Raw genomic sequence first — 17,010 nt, 5'->3', positions numbered from 1 at the left:
AGAAATGGAAATGTTCATTAACATTTAATTAATGCCTAATGGTGAGGTGCCTCATGGCTATGTGTGATTAATAGACTCATCTAAGATCTCCTGAAACGTAGACCATACAAGTGTTAGAATTAATCTCACGTCAATTGATTGTCAGTTTTCGAGCCAAAATTTTCAAAAACGATAGGTCAATAACTACGGCTGAACGATGCTGACTCGTAAGAGAAAGATAGCTATCATCTTTTTTCTCAAGTGATTGTAGTTTTATTTACTATCCAGAGTATGGACCTCAGTTTTAAAAATCGGGTAACTAGCCGATTAATCAGGCGCCTAATCCTTAAGTAGTGGTCAACCGACCGATTTAATGTAAAATCAATTAATAAAATCAGTTTACAATTTTTTTTAACGGGTATTTAATTGATTTAAATCGAATTAGACTTTACAGTCAATTAATTATTTTTTAAATGGGTTATTAATTAATTTAAATTATATTGGACGTTAAAGCCTATTAATTTTTGATTAAAAATTGATGGTTTAAGATCAGGGTCTTGGTTTTAATCCTCTTCTTTTTGACCAAAAAAAAATCGTCTTCTTCTCTCGACAGTTGAAATCGAACAACATTGAAAACTATAATCTAGTTTCTTGTGTAATCTCAATTATGTCCAGAAATTGTTCTTACTCAAACTTATACTTATTTGTCAAGCCACTCTCATCTTTCTGTTCATGAATCTACAACTAATTTTCTAAAATCTCTAAATTATTACAATTTTGTAGCCGATTAGGATGTCTTTGTCTATTCTCGCTGTTGCTTTGTCTAGCCGATTAGGATGTCTCTATGTATTGATTGGTTTCTTTTCTCTGGTCGACCGGTTTTGATGTTTCTCTCTATTATTCACTACAAGAAATATGTACATTGTTAGCATTAGAGAAATGCTATAATATGTAATTCATAGCTTTTTCACAAACGCTATGTCAGGCCATTGCTATTGTAGGTACAACACATATGATAGCACAGAATTCGTATGCTATGGTATAGTCTTATACCATAGCAGTAGAGAAATGCTCTGTTATCCCGTTTTTCTAATTTTTTAAAATAATGTTATAAGTCATTATACACGCTATGTTAGGTGATTCTACCATAGCGTTAGTTAAACGATTTAATTTAGTTTTTGTTAGCAATATGTTTATGCTATAATATATTATGTTATAGCGGCTTTTTTTTCCAATTATGTGATCACTCATTATGACTGCTACAATAGATGAATGATTCTAATATAACAGGATTTTAGATGCGATTATAAATGTTTTCAGGACACTGGTTTCTTATTATCTTGAAATTGACCCGAATCTTGTATTATTAAATCCCCTAATTCACCATTTGATAATGCACAATCCAACATAATACATAATACATAAGACAAGCCTGAAGACAAGTTTTAAATCCATAAGAAAGAAGAGAAGTCTGGAGACAAGTTTTAAACCCATAAGAAAGAAGACAAGTCTGAAGATAAAAAGCAAATCCATACGAAAGAATGTAAGTTTGAAGTAGGAGACAATAAACCTCATGGTTAATTTAAGACATAATCACTTTGTCCTCTGGCCATGCAATGATTGTGCGAAGGGCATCTTTTCTTCTGATGGCCTCCAAACTGCTGCATCGCTTACCTTGACAATATCTACCCACACTTTAACTGCATTAGAACCCAAACAAACAAAGTGACCCTTTTGGTCTGGATCGTTTGTTGTCCATCGTCCTTCAACAACAACTAGCTTCTGTCCGGTAATATCCATCAATCTGCACTTCTTATTTTCCTTTGAGACAACTTCATTGATACGCTGCAATGTTTACAATATAAACCAACCAACTATCATATGACTTGACAGAAACAACTTCATAACATATCCAAAATATTTACCTGAGATTCCTGGCAAAGAGACTGCGAATGCGGTAGAGTTTTCTTAATTGGAGAGCTTGGACCTATTGCATCCTCAATAGGTGATTTAGAACATGTTGCTGCAGATTTTGCCCCTGCTGCTGATGTAGAACCTGATGGTATATTAGTTGATGCAGAATTCTGTATAGGAGAACTTTGATCATTCTAACGAAAAACTTTATGGGCAGGCCATGCTACACAAGTCATCAAACAGTCCTCCAGGTATGCCGTGTCCATTTTAGGCCTCCATATAAACGTGTCAGGTTGACATACTGAATCCACGAATACTTTAATAGCTTTTGGCCCAATAGGAAGACCATTAACTAATGCAGATGGTTCTTCTGTGTGCCAACGACCCTCAGCAACAATCACTTCATCCGTAGACAAATCCAGTAGTTGATATTTGTTCAGGGAACTTCCATTTAGGCCCTGTTATACACATTCACAAAAACACAATTCTAATAAGAATATTTATCATGATACTGACAAATTTATAGTAAAAGACAATAAATTTTACCCTAGGTGCAATGTCTTCTATTTTGACCTCTTTATTCAAAAGAACACATTTTGCTACACGGCATGCAATCATCTGTCCAACAGCTTCCTCAATAGTAAACATTTTAGTTGCAGGTCTCCAGAGGAATACATCTGGTTTCGTAGCAGATTCAATCAACACTTTCAGATCCATAGGGCCTAGACGAGAGTCATTCACTATGTCATGAGGATCAGAAGAAAGAATACGCCCCTCCGCAATGTTTTCATTAGTATCAGACCAATCAACCAACACACACCTACGATGTGATTTTTTGTTTACACTCTACAAATTGTGAAGTAGAAAATAAACATAAGTTAGAAATTTAAATAAGAATAAAGAATAACTGATCATATTTAATAAGAATAAGGAATCACTTACTCTTGGAGCTGAGTTTTCACCAATTTCAGGCTCTAGTCCCTGTAATTTAAAATCATTTAAGAAGGCAATTTCAAATTCCATTTAATAACTTAACTGGTTAATGAATACTTTGAGAATTGTCAAAGTAACTAACCTGCTTATTTAAATCCATAATTTTATTTTGCAACTAATTGACCTACTTTACTAACTGAACTTGCTTCTCTTGCATGTCAGCCATACATTTGTTCTTAATTTGGTAACAAGCTAATTTGATCTTACTTATGCCTCTACCCATTGCCCTCAGCATACCAGGATTGCTAGGTCCCAAAAGCTGGGAGAGATGATCTACATCTGGATTTGTTGTACTTGTTGAACCATCAATTCCAACCAGCTCAGCTGCCTTTTTCTGAGTAAGACAAAATACAGTGTCAGACAATGCGAGGAAACAAAATCATTCAGCCACATATTTGGAACTTCCAATCTTTTCTGCGGCATTCGTATTAACTGGTGTACCATCATTTTTGCTTTGCCTGAGAAGCTAGTATATATAGATCCCTCAAAAGCTTACTTGAATTTGATTCAAGTTAACAAGTGTGAACTCATCTTCAATCTTAACTCTGTTACCTCTACTGCCCATTGACACCGGAATATAGGAACATAGAACACATTATAATCCACAAATATTATGTCAATTACTCTCCCATAGTAGGATGCCAGATCAACTACTTGGGAAGTATTTTAGCACTAGACCTACACATAGTCGTTGCCTCATAATAAAACCCATTATTCTGATTTTGTCTTTGAAGTGAGCTTGTGTGAAAACGTTGCCCATTCACTATATAACCAATGTCAGACCTTGCAGTACACCTTGGACCATATGCCAGCCATTTAGTTATATATTTATGATTATTTGAAGCCATATGTATCTACCAAATTAAGAAACAATAAGAGTCAGTCATATAGACAGCTAAACCACACTCATCAATACATAAGATTTTGGAAATTACTTGCATGTTCTTTTAACCAAGATGCAAAATACTTAGCATGCATAGTCCATAACATTGATGCATCATGTATGCATGCTAAGTATTTTGAACCACATTGATTTATATCTTGTAGATGTTGCAGGTGCACTTGCAAAACAGAAATGCAAAATGAAATAATCAGCTTGATATATGTACAATGCAAATGACAAAAACATATATCAAATAAACAGAATTTACTCTACATAAGGATCCAAGGCAGCCATATTTTGAATGACAGCAAGATGTGCTACGTTCTTCTCCATTTCAGTGAGATTAAGGGTCCGAATGGTGACATCGTAATTGACCGTGCGGGACAAGCGGTTTTACAGTGTGGTACGGTTCAACTGCGGTATTTGCAAGGAAAAAATATTTGCAGGACAACTGCAGTTTATGCATAATAAGCGGAACAAAATTATGTTTGATTGGTGAAAAAACTGTTTAAAGTGCAGATTTTATATTATTTTACTAATTTTATAGTATATATATATTAATAAATAAATATTATTATATATATTTGAAGCTTAAATATCTAAATAGTTCAAAAAGAAAAGTTCAAATTTTTAACATATAAAATTTCTCATATCGATTCAAGATTTCAATCATAAAACGTACAACACATTAAAAGATTGATTATCGAGTACTTTCATTTTCCCATAACATATTTGAAATATTGTCTCTTATTTGTGTCATATGTTCTCCATCTGCTATCTCTGCTGCATCCATATCATCTATATCATGCCCAAAATTTATGTTGTTTATATTTGTCTCACTCATTACGTCTGTGAAATCTGCATCAGAAAAATTTGAAATTCTGATGAAATTATGTAATCCTACTGTAGCCATAACCAGTTTTTTTTTTAACGTTATATCTTGGAAAATCAGAAAGAATCCTCCACTTTTTCTTCCAAACTCCAAAAGTTCTCTCGATAACAGACCGTAAAGATGCATGACATTAGTTGAACAATTCATGTTTATTCCTAGAAGGGGGACCAGAATAGAATTGAGACATATGATATCTCACCACACTATTTCGTGATGATCTATAAGGAGCGAGAAATCCTTGTTTATTTGGATATCCAGAACCAACGAGATAATATTTTTTTAATGGAGGCAAAGGAAATCCAAAATCACTTTGTTGGGCCATTTGGATAATAGTTTTATCGTGGCATGAACCTGCTGATCCATTCCAAATATATGTGAATAACATATTTAAATCACATATTTCCATGATGTTCAATGATGCATTATCGTGTCAATTCCAATACATTCCTTGCAACTTAGGCTTTACTTTGACGCACACATGAGTCCCATTCATAGCTCCAACGAATCCACTAAAATATGGCCAATATCTCCAGTCTACTTGAAGTATTTCATGAATGCGATAAAGCTCTTGTCTTGTTGGAGTTCTAATATAATCACATGCCAATAACTCTGTTGCCTTAAGAATTTCCCTCAATTGTCTTTGTACAGTCTCTTGATTTCGGCCAAATCTTAAAACTAACATCCCTTTGAACTTCATTGTGCCCACATATCCGTAGAAACATAGCCACACTCTCTTCAATCCCTATATTCAATGTTGGTTGTAGACCATATTTTGTTTGCAACATATTACACAATGCCGTGAAACATGGAAGTGATATTCATAGGTGAAGACAAGCAACATCATCTTGTTGTATTCGACGCCAAATATTCCTCCATCCCATACCTCCATTGGTTTGCGCTGGTGCCTTTTGAAAATATCGATCATAATAAGTCAAAGCTGGTTGAATTACTAATTCTTCAAATTGTTCATTTTCTGAATTCCACTGTTCAATTCTCTCTTTATAATTGAGATTGTTGAGGCCTTGTGATCGCAATTGACATATACGAAATGTCTAAAATTCATTACAAACTACATGTCATTAAACATATATTATTTTAAAAGAACAAATTACATTAAATTTAAAATAAAATTTTAACATAAATGATACTAAAAAAATAATTTGAGATAACGAAATTACGACAAATTAATCTCCATCTCCTACATCACTTTGATTACTTTCATTTGGTCCTTGAGAAGTTCCCCAATTATTGAAAAGACCTCCTGGTCTAGGTGTTTGTGGCATTTGTCCACTTTCAAAATAGTTTGTGAAACCGAGACCATATGATGATGTTTGTTGAATGATAGGTGAAGTTTCTTGTTGAGTATTCCTCATATTTTCATCTTGGTCACCAAGTGAAAATTCCTACTGAACATTTACCGGAGTCGTTCCTGATGATCCGCCTTGTTGAAATTTTTGTGATTGTTGCCATGGTTGAATGTTTGGCGGTGTGCCCCACTGTGGAGCATTTGGCATTGTGCCCCACTGTGGAGCATTTGGCGGTGTGCGTAACTGTGGAGCATTTTGCGGTGTTCCCCACTGTGGAGCATTTTGCGGTGTGCCCTACTATGAAACATTTGGTGGTGTTCCCCATTGTTGATAATTAGGTCCCCAAAAACCAGGTGAATTTTGCGCTCCTAAATTATTACCCACAAAAGATGTAATGTTGGATGATAAACCTCCTGAATGTAGACTCCCAAATGAATGTCCTACACCTAACTGTTTTGGTACATCTTGGTTGTTCCGCGAAACAATAGTCATCGCTTCAAACAATTGTAGCTTATCTTCGTCGGTGCTTAAGGCTATGTCAATGAAATATTTACGTCAAAGTACTAGCTCCTTAAGTTCATTAATGCAGGCCCAATATAATCTTAGTATGTTTGGGAAGGTCAAGATCAATAAATATAGCTTCTGCCTTTTTAAATTCTTGGTAATCATCTTGGTCAAAACCACCAAGACGAAGTTGTTGAAAGCTTTGTCGTTGGAATTCTCTATAGCCAGCAATGGTGTCTTGTATTGTTGTCTTAAAAGATTGTCACCTACGAGTTTCTCGTGAACCACTGTCTGTAGAAACTCGTGAGCTTCCTCCAGATCTTTGTGAATTACTCCCACGTCTAGTAGTTGACTGCAAAGGCTCCCTCGTTGTTGGCCTCTACGAGCAGAATTTTGGTTCGTGTCATCATCATCAATGGTAACATGATACACTTCTTCTTATTCGTCTTGAGTCACAGTAATTTGTGGTGGAATGTCACCACTATCGCTGTCTGAATCATCATGATCCTCTTCATCATTTGCATGCTCGTTCATCAACTGTTCTCTTCTTTCTCGAGCAGAGTGTTGAGATTTTGATTGAACATCATGTAACATGAAACATCGTTGCATCGCATCCCAAAATTGACGTGGTTTTCGGTTCAAGCTTTTTGTTACTTTGTATCCCTATAAATTTCAATTATTTAGATTCGTGATACCAAAATTTAAAACATATATTGATGATTAGAAGAATTATTTATACTTACAAACCCTTGATCCTTCCACCATGAGTCAGATGTATATATCATGGATGTATCATGATCAACCGTGATTCCGGTTTTATGTGTAAGAACCTTCCACTTCTTGTAACGTTTTTTGAATTCATCAAGTTTGTTTTTGAAGAATCCATAAATTATATTCATGTTGAATGCTTGGTTAAATTTTTCTACCATATACTCTCTACCGATAGCAGTAGGACTCTTAAGAGTATAATTATTTATTAGAATTGCTTCGTCGAACAATTGAATTAATGTTTTTTCCTGAATGTACGACCATTTATACTTTTCTTTGCTCTACAAATTCCGCAAATACAATGTCACATATTATATCAAATATAATTATTATTTTAAATTTTTAAAGAAACAAGCTAAAGAAAATTTACCCATACTGTTGTTTCCGTTGGAGGAGTTGAATTTTCGGTTGGCTGATTTGAACTTGTTTGTCTGGAAGGATTTGCGTTTCTTCGACGCTTAGACGATATATATACATATAATGAAAGTCATCGGTTACTATAAATTTAATAAGGTATTGATAATTTTATTGTTAATAAGAATTCTTTAAAACATATAAATATACATATATATATATATTAGTTAGGGAAATAAAATAAAGATGATATGAAACATAATGAAAATGTTCAATTGTTATATAATTAACTAACATGTATAATGTAATGAATATATGGAGACTCCATGATATATGAGTGTTTTAATAACCACTATGATATTTAAGTAGCATAGACAATAGTATTATTTACTGAACAATAAGATTATTAGTTTTATTATTTTTCAACTTAAAACATATATTACAACCTTATTTATTAACATGGATACTGCACTTTAAATCGGTTTTTATAGATTTAAAATCTAACAAAGCATTTAAAAGTGTATTTTTCATTAATTCATTTTGAAAATATATTAAACAAAATCTATATAGAATTGAGTTTAGGAAATATATAATAAAGATTTGGAGATCTTATCTGTATGGTGCGAAGGTACAGGTGTTTACAGATCATAAAAACATGAAGTATATATTCACTCATCCTGAGCTGAATTTGAGGCAGAGGCGATGGATGGAGCTAGTGACGGATTATGATCTGGATATAGCCTACCACCCTGGTAAGGCTAACCTTGTTGCTGACGCTCTGAGTCGAAAGTGGGCAGCAGCAAGGTATAGAGACTTTGGTAGGAGAGATTAGTGCATTGAGGTTGTGTGCTATTTCTCGGGAACCATCGGTTTTGGAGGTGGCTGATAGAGTAAATCTTCTGAGCAGGGTACAGTTGGCTCAGGAGAAGGATGTGGTCCTGGTGAATGTCTCTAGAGTTGTTGGTTCGGAGTATGAGGTCTCTGTCAATGGTACCATACTTGTGAATGGTCGGATTTGTGTGCGCAAGGATGAAGAGTTGAGGCAGGAGATCCTGAGGGAGGCTCATGCGAACATATTCTTTATTCATCCATGAGTGACTAAGACCACCTCCAATGGGGTGTTTATGAGGTGGTCTATGTTTAAAGTGTCCACATAAATAATCAACAAATCAATAAAAGCATAAACCCGGTTCCAACTTTGGATGTCTTAGAATTCGTTAGACACACTTACGTGTCAAATGGATGTTGGTTATAAAAAAATGTATTAGTAGGGGGAAAAAGTTTGGTTCGCGTCTTTTTGTTCCATCGACTCTCTGTCTCTTTGTCGTCGGACGACGACGATTATTTGTCACTAATGAATATCGACGACGATATATGAATTGATTGTGACCTCCGGTTCACCATTTGTCGTGATCATCACCTCCGGTTCACGATCGTGGGTTTGCAAACCGGGTCAAAAATCTGGGTTCTGCAGGCGACGATTGCTTTTACCAAATAGGCGTTTTCCTTCATCATTCTTTTTCTCATGGTACGAATATCTATCTGATGCTATGAATGCTTGTTGATAGCACATGATAATAGTTCGATTTCCTCAACTGCTATTAAAGATTGTTTATAATATTGGTTATTATACTATAGCGTTTACTAAACGCTAAGATAGAAAATCTCTAGGTGGGAATCTAAAATTGTTTTATCCGCCAATACTTAGCCAAAATAATTCACTTTGTACCGCCAAAACACTTAAAACCTAGAAGAAAAAAAATCACTTATTAGTTATTACCAATTAAAACCTAATTTCTCTCATTTGTTTTCTATCGTTCTTCAGTTCTTCTCCTCTCCTCCAATACCTCTTCGCTATCTTCAGATTCAGATTTTTTTTTTCCTCTTCAAAATCTTCGCGATGATTACACTAAACCCTAGATTTGATTTACAATATTGTCGCTTTTTGCCCTTTTGTGTTACCCTCGAGGCACCGACAACAAGACGAGACCAGCCACAGATCTGCACTTGAGGTAGTTGGTAGAGATTACTAAGATCTCTACAATTGTCCCAGATATGGCGTCACATCTTTCAGCTTTGTTGAATATTTTTTTTTAATTTTTGGTGGATTCAGATTTGTGGGTCTCTTAACATGTTGGTGTTCTTCTCTCTCGTTAAGTCTTTGTCTTAAATTGTTGCCTTCTAGGTCGCTTTAATTGTGTGTGAAAGGTGAAAGCTTTTAGCTTTGTTTCTATCTCTTTGAGAACAATGGTGTTTGGCTAATTCTGACACTATCACCGTATTGGTGTTCCAGCGACGGTGGCTAATTGAGACTTTACTGTCATAAACCCTAACTATAAAATCGATTTGTGATATCTTAGTCTCTCTCTCTTGCCAAACTTTGTGTGCAGGCAGAACTACAAGACCAAGAGCCTTTTTAGAGATAAAGATCTAAAATTTGGATTTTTGGTTGATTTAATTAGTTTGGAGATATAAGAGAATCAGCTTTTTTGGATACGGTGCTCTTCTTCTTTCATCTCCTCCTCTATGCCTGTTTTTTTATTTACTCTGCTGTTTGCGTTTACTCCCTGATGATAGTGAATTCAGAATTATTGGGAAAAAAGATTGAGTTTCTTTATGTGATTTGATTTCAATATTCCTGGATTAGGTTTTGAGCAATCAGTAAGTGTTTTAGAATTACTGTAACAATCTTAGAGGATTATATATATTCCTCAAGTTTGATTTTGTTTTTACAATTAAGTTAGTTTACTTTTTGTTGAAGAGTGTCAAATGTGATAAGAGTGGTTTCTGTAAGCTTTTGAAGTATTATGATGATTGAATTGTTACAAATAATTATCTCACGAGATAGAGATATGTTGGATTTGGGGTGTTCAGGTTCAGGATTGTTCAAGAAGAAAGGCTTTAAAGGATCATTTGCAGATGCAGGGCAGTCTGCAAAGGTACACACTCACTCTCATCTTTACGCTTTTTGCTTATATGGCTCTTCCACGAAACTGAGCATTGATTGCTTTCTTTTTGTTCAAGACTTTTGCTGTTTTATCTGGAGTCCATAGTTTTGTTCTTGTTTTGCAGCCATTAATGTTGGAGTTGATGGATGTTGCACTGGTCTTACTCTTAGTTTCCCCGGTAACCCAAAATCCATCATTCTCATCGTATTTTCTAATATAGCATTGGGTCTCTTAAATAGACTGATCCTGCAAGCATTTCAGCATCATATAAGTACTTTTAGTCCTGACATAGAAGAGAGCTAACCAGTACTTTTATGGTCTGTGTTGCAGGTGCTCCAAAAACTCTTCTACAGAGTTGTCTCACTTTTGGGGCATTCTCTTTTATCCTCGAGGGACTCAACAAAAGACAAACAGCTCTGGTGAAAGTTAAAACATTTTTATCTATCACTAGTGTTACTGCTTTGGAAATGCTGAACTTTGTTTCGTTTCTTCTTGTGTGCACCAAGTTCTGGAGATAGGGAAGCTTCTCTTTTCTTGTAAACACAAGACATGTTAGTTTATTTTAATTAAGATTGTTATGTAAGACTTTATGTTATGTAAGACTTCTTTTGGTTAACATAATAATAATTTTATGTATGTTGGTGAGTTTATAAAAAAAAAAGTATATATATATCCAATTAAATAAATTCTGCAGAATAGGATTCAAATATACAAATTATAAAATTTATATAGCAAAAAAAATAACACTAATTTGGTGTTACCATAAAATGTATTATAGCATTCGATTANGGGAACCATCGGTTTTGGAGGTGGCTGATAGAGTAAATCTTCTGAGCAGGGTACAGTTGGCTCAGGAGAAGGATGTGGTCCTGGTGAATGTCTCTAGAGTTGTTGGTTCGGAGTATGAGGTCTCTGTCAATGGTACCATACTTGTGAATGGTCGGATTTGTGTGCGCAAGGATGAAGAGTTGAGGCAGGAGATCCTGAGGGAGGCTCATGCGAACATATTCTTTATTCATCCATGAGTGACTAAGACCACCTCCAATGGGGTGTTTATGAGGTGGTCTATGTTTAAAGTGTCCACATAAATAATCAACAAATCAATAAAAGCATAAACCCGGTTCCAACTTTGGATGTCTTAGAATTCGTTAGACACACTTACGTGTCAAATGGATGTTGGTTATAAAAAAATGTATTAGTAGGGGGAAAAAGTTTGGTTCGCGTCTTTTTGTTCCATCGACTCTCTGTCTCTTTGTCGTCGGACGACGACGATTATTTGTCACTAATGAATATCGACGACGATATATGAATTGATTGTGACCTCCGGTTCACCATTTGTCGTGATCATCACCTCCGGTTCACGATCGTGGGTTTGCAAACCGGGTCAAAAATCTGGGTTCTGCAGGCGACGATTGCTTTTACCAAATAGGCGTTTTCCTTCATCATTCTTTTTCTCATGGTACGAATATCTATCTGATGCTATGAATGCTTGTTGATAGCACATGATAATAGTTCGATTTCCTCAACTGCTATTAAAGATTGTTTATAATATTGGTTATTATACTATAGCGTTTACTAAACGCTAAGATAGAAAATCTCTAGGTGGGAATCTAAAATTGTTTTATCCGCCAATACTTAGCCAAAATAATTCACTTTGTACCGCCAAAACACTTAAAACCTAGAAGAAAAAAAATCACTTATTAGTTATTACCAATTAAAACCTAATTTCTCTCATTTGTTTTCTATCGTTCTTCAGTTCTTCTCCTCTCCTCCAATACCTCTTCGCTATCTTCAGATTCAGATTTTTTTTTTCCTCTTCAAAATCTTCGCGATGATTACACTAAACCCTAGATTTGATTTACAATATTGTCGCTTTTTGCCCTTTTGTGTTACCCTCGAGGCACCGACAACAAGACGAGACCAGCCACAGATCTGCACTTGAGGTAGTTGGTAGAGATTACTAAGATCTCTACAATTGTCCCAGATATGGCGTCACATCTTTCAGCTTTGTTGAATATTTTTTTTTAATTTTTGGTGGATTCAGATTTGTGGGTCTCTTAACATGTTGGTGTTCTTCTCTCTCGTTAAGTCTTTGTCTTAAATTGTTGCCTTCTAGGTCGCTTTAATTGTGTGTGAAAGGTGAAAGCTTTTAGCTTTGTTTCTATCTCTTTGAGAACAATGGTGTTTGGCTAATTCTGACACTATCACCGTATTGGTGTTCCAGCGACGGTGGCTAATTGAGACTTTACTGTCATAAACCCTAAATATAAAATCGATTTGTGATATCTTAGTCTCTCTCTCTTGCCAAACTTTGTGTGCAGGCAGAACTACAAGACCAAGAGCCTTTTTAGAGATAAAGATCTAAAATTTGGATTTTTGGTTGATTTAATTAGTTTGGAGATATAAGAGAATCAGCTTTTTTGGATACGGTGCTCTTCTTCTTTCATCTCCTCCTCTATGCCTGTTTTTTTATTTACTCTGCTGTTTGCGTTTACTCCCTGATGATAGTGAATTCAGAATTATTGGGAAAAAAGATTGAGTTTCTTTATGTGATTTGATTTCAATATTCCTGGATTAGGTTTTGAGCAATCAGTAAGTGTTTTAGAATTACTGTAACAATCTTAGAGGATTATATATATTCCTCAAGTTTGATTTTGTTTTTACAATTAAGTTAGTTTACTTTTTGTTGAAGAGTGTCAAATGTGATAAGAGTGGTTTCTGTAAGCTTTTGAAGTATTATGATGATTGAATTGTTACAAATAATTATCTCACGAGATAGAGATATGTTGGATTTGGGGTGTTCAGGTTCAGGATTGTTCAAGAAGAAAGGCTTTAAAGGATCATTTGCAGATGCAGGGCAGTCTGCAAAGGTACACACTCACTCTCATCTTTACGCTTTTTGCTTATATGGCTCTTCCACGAAACTGAGCATTGATTGCTTTCTTTTTGTTCAAGACTTTTGCTGTTTTATCTGGAGTCCATAGTTTTGTTCTTGTTTTGCAGCCATTAATGTTGGAGTTGATGGATGTTGCACTGGTCTTACTCTTAGTTTCCCCGGTAACCCAAAATCCATCATTCTCATCGTATTTTCTAACATAGCATTGGGTCTCTTAAATAGACTGATCCTGCAAGCATTTCAGCATCATATAAGTACTTTTAGTCCTGACATAGAAGAGAGCTAACCGGTACTTTTATGGTCTGTGTTGCAGGTGCTCCAAAAGCTCTTCTACAGAGTTGTCTCACTTTTGGGGCATTCTCTTTTATCCTCGAGGGACTCAACAAAAGACGAACAGCTCTGGTGAAAGTTAAAACATTTTTATCTATCACTAGTGTTACTGCTTTGGAAATGCTGAACTTTGTTTCGTTTCTTCTTGTGTGCACCAAGTTCTGGAGATAGAGAAGCTTCTCTTTTCTTGTAAACACAAGACATGTTAGTTTATTTTAATTAAGATTGTTATGTAAGACTTTATGTTATGTAAGACTTCTTTTGGTTAACATAATAATAATTTTATGTATGTTGGTGATTTTATAAAAAAAAATATGTGTATATATATATCCAATTAAATAAATTCTGCAGAATAGGATTCAAATATACAAATTATAAAATTTATATAGCAAAAACAATAACACTAATTTGGTGTTACCATAAAATGTATTATAGCATTCGATTAGTGCTATAATAGGAAAATGCTATCGTATGTAGATATTTATTATAGCATGTCAAAAACGCTATTGTATCTGGGGGGTCTACCATGGCTGCCGATGTCACAACATTTACGATAACGCTATGTAATATCTATGATAGCAGTTTTCTCGCGCTAACAATATAAATATTTGTTGTAGTGTATAGAAATTAGGTTGTGTGATTTAGATAAATTAGGGGTATTTGATTTTAGATAAATTAGGAATATTTGTTGTTAGTTAACTTGTGTATTATTGTTGCGGAAAGAATTGAACTAGTTATCTTTGCTGCTATACAATCGTATAGGGTTGCATTTGCTGTGAAAAATCATTCATTGTGATAATGTTTTGGTTCATTGGTAGTATGTACCTACTCTCTGTCATTTCTTTTTAATCCAAGTGCTATACCTCCTCTGGATCAAATTGATTCTTTAATCTTAGTCTAAGTAATATTAGTTTCATCCCTGCAGTGGAATGTTTTGTTTTCTCAAGTTTCGCTTGGTACGCAGTCATATGACGAAGATAAAGAAGCATTAGCTATTGGCACAGCCAGTTCTTTTCTGTATGCATCATTCAACACTCTCCCTCTTGAGCGGATCATGACAATTTTGGCCTACAGATATATTAGTGTTGTGAGGAGTTCTATGAACGAGAGAAGCCTTTATGGCTACAAGATATCAGGTTGCTGATCTATATTCTTAAGCAGGTAAGTATTTTGATTCAACATCTTTGTAGCTTAGACGTGAAGAGTTTTGGATATATGATTGATGACTCATACGTAATCATTGACAAGATTAGGTGGGGCTTAGACTGCTACAGAGATATAATAAGCTAGATTGTTTTTGTATTTTCATATGGATGCTTTGCTAAAGTGGTTGTTCAACTTGCTACTAATGTTTTACACAACATTTCTTATTGGACTCACCAAACGAATAGTATCTTTGTGTCATGTTTATAGCTGAAGTTCTGTGATAAGCATCTTTGCATTGTATGTTATGCATTCTCACTTTTATGTTTACACAAGTTTTTCAAAATTTGAATTTTGGATCCTCCTATTTTAGACCATTCCATTAGACTATGTCAAAACTAATCAGTGTCTAACTTTTAACTTTTCATTTTTTTTCATTTAGAAATATTGTTGGATCCCAAAAAACGGATCCAACCGTTGGTGATGCTCTAAGATGTACTGTGACCTGAAGAGATATTATCACTAGGTCGGGATGAAGAAGGATGTAGCTAGTTAGGTCGCAAAGTGCGATGTTTGCCAGCTAGTGAAGTGTGAGCATCGGGTTCTGGGCAGGTTGCTAAAGACACTTCCCATTCCAGAGTGAAAGTAGGACATGATCACGATGGACTTCGTGGTAGGGTTGCCGGTGTCTCGGACTTTTGATGTTATTTGGGTCATTTTGGACCGGTTGACTAAGTCAACACATTTTCTGGTCATTAAGAAGACTGAGGGAGAAGCGATTTTGGCTAAGAAATATGTATAGGAGATAGTCATGTTGCATGGGGTGCCAGCGAGTATTGTGTCTGATAGGGATTCCAAGTTCTCTTTGGTGTTTTGGTGGGCTATTCTGGCAGAGATGGGCACTAAGGTTCATATGAGTACATCTTATCATCCCCAGAGAGATGGTCAGTAAGAGAGGACTATCCAGACGCTGGAGGATTTGCTGAGGATGTGTGTGTTGGATTGGGGTGGCCATTGGGCAGATCACCTGAGCTTGGTAGAGTTTGCTTAAAATAACAACTACCAAACGAGTATTAGGATGACTCATTATGAGGCATTGTATGGGAGGCCATGTATTACATCGATATGCTGGACTCAGGTGGGGGCGAGGAGCTTGTGCGGGGTAAGTTTTGTTTAGGAGACCTCGGAGAAGATTCGGTATCTAATGTTGAACATGAAGGAAACTCAGGATCAACAGAGGAGTTATGTCGATAAGAAGAGGAGAGGTCTTGAGTTTCAGGTGTGACACAGAGTGTACCTCAAGATGGCCATGTTACGGGGTTCAAACAGGTCATTGACACAGACTAAATTGGGTTCGAGGTATATAGGTCCGATCTAAGTGATTGAGCGGGTGGGGCCGGTAGCATATAGGCTGGGTTGTTTGAGATTATGTGTGTGTTCCACAAGGTTTTTCATGTGTCTATGTTGCAGAAGTGTCTCCGCGAGGATGATTAGTTGGTGGCTAAGATTTCTGACGATCTCCAGCCTAATATGACCTTGGAAGCCAGACTAGTGAGGCTTCTCGAGAGGAGAATCAAGGAACTTCCGAAGAAGAAGATTCCTTTGATAAGAGTCCTTTGGGACTGTGATGGTGTTGAGGAGCAGACTTGGGAGCCAGAGGTGAGGATGAAGGCAAGGTTCAAGAAGTGGTTTGAGAAGCAGGTCGCGACTTGAGCTTATCTAGCCTGGTCCCAGCTGTAGTTCGTGGATGGAGCGGGAATAGAGTATTCCAACCCATCTCTATTGTTACTTGGTCGCTTATGGGTGGTTGGTTGTGCGACAAAGTAACGAGATGAGGTGGTTTTCGGGAACTGAAATTTTGCGAGGCAGTTGTTAAAGGGAAAAGTTTCCTGAAATAAAATTTTATGAAAGAGAAAAGTTTCCAAAATGGAAAGTTCTAAAAATGAAAAGTTTTATGGGAATTAGAATTTGTCTAATTTTAGTGGTTGTGAGCCTTGGAGGGGTTTGTGTGGCCTTCATGGCGGACTGTTGAGTCATTGTGTGCCCATGTGGGGCGGTCTTTTGAGACATTGTGTGGCCTTTGTAGCGGGCTATTTAGC

General features: G+C 35.9%; 1 pseudogene; it reads right to left on the bottom strand.

Moving 5' to 3' along the window:
• Positions 6,266-7,922, bottom strand: LOC104767906 (annotated as a pseudogene).

Source organism: Camelina sativa, chromosome 19 (genome assembly GCF_000633955.1).
Source record: "Camelina sativa cultivar DH55 chromosome 19, Cs, whole genome shotgun sequence".
In the NCBI taxonomy this organism is placed as follows: Eukaryota; Viridiplantae; Streptophyta; class Magnoliopsida; order Brassicales; family Brassicaceae; genus Camelina; species Camelina sativa.
The sequence above is the reverse complement of the archived record's forward strand: the minus strand, read 5'-3'. Positions and strand labels throughout refer to the sequence as shown.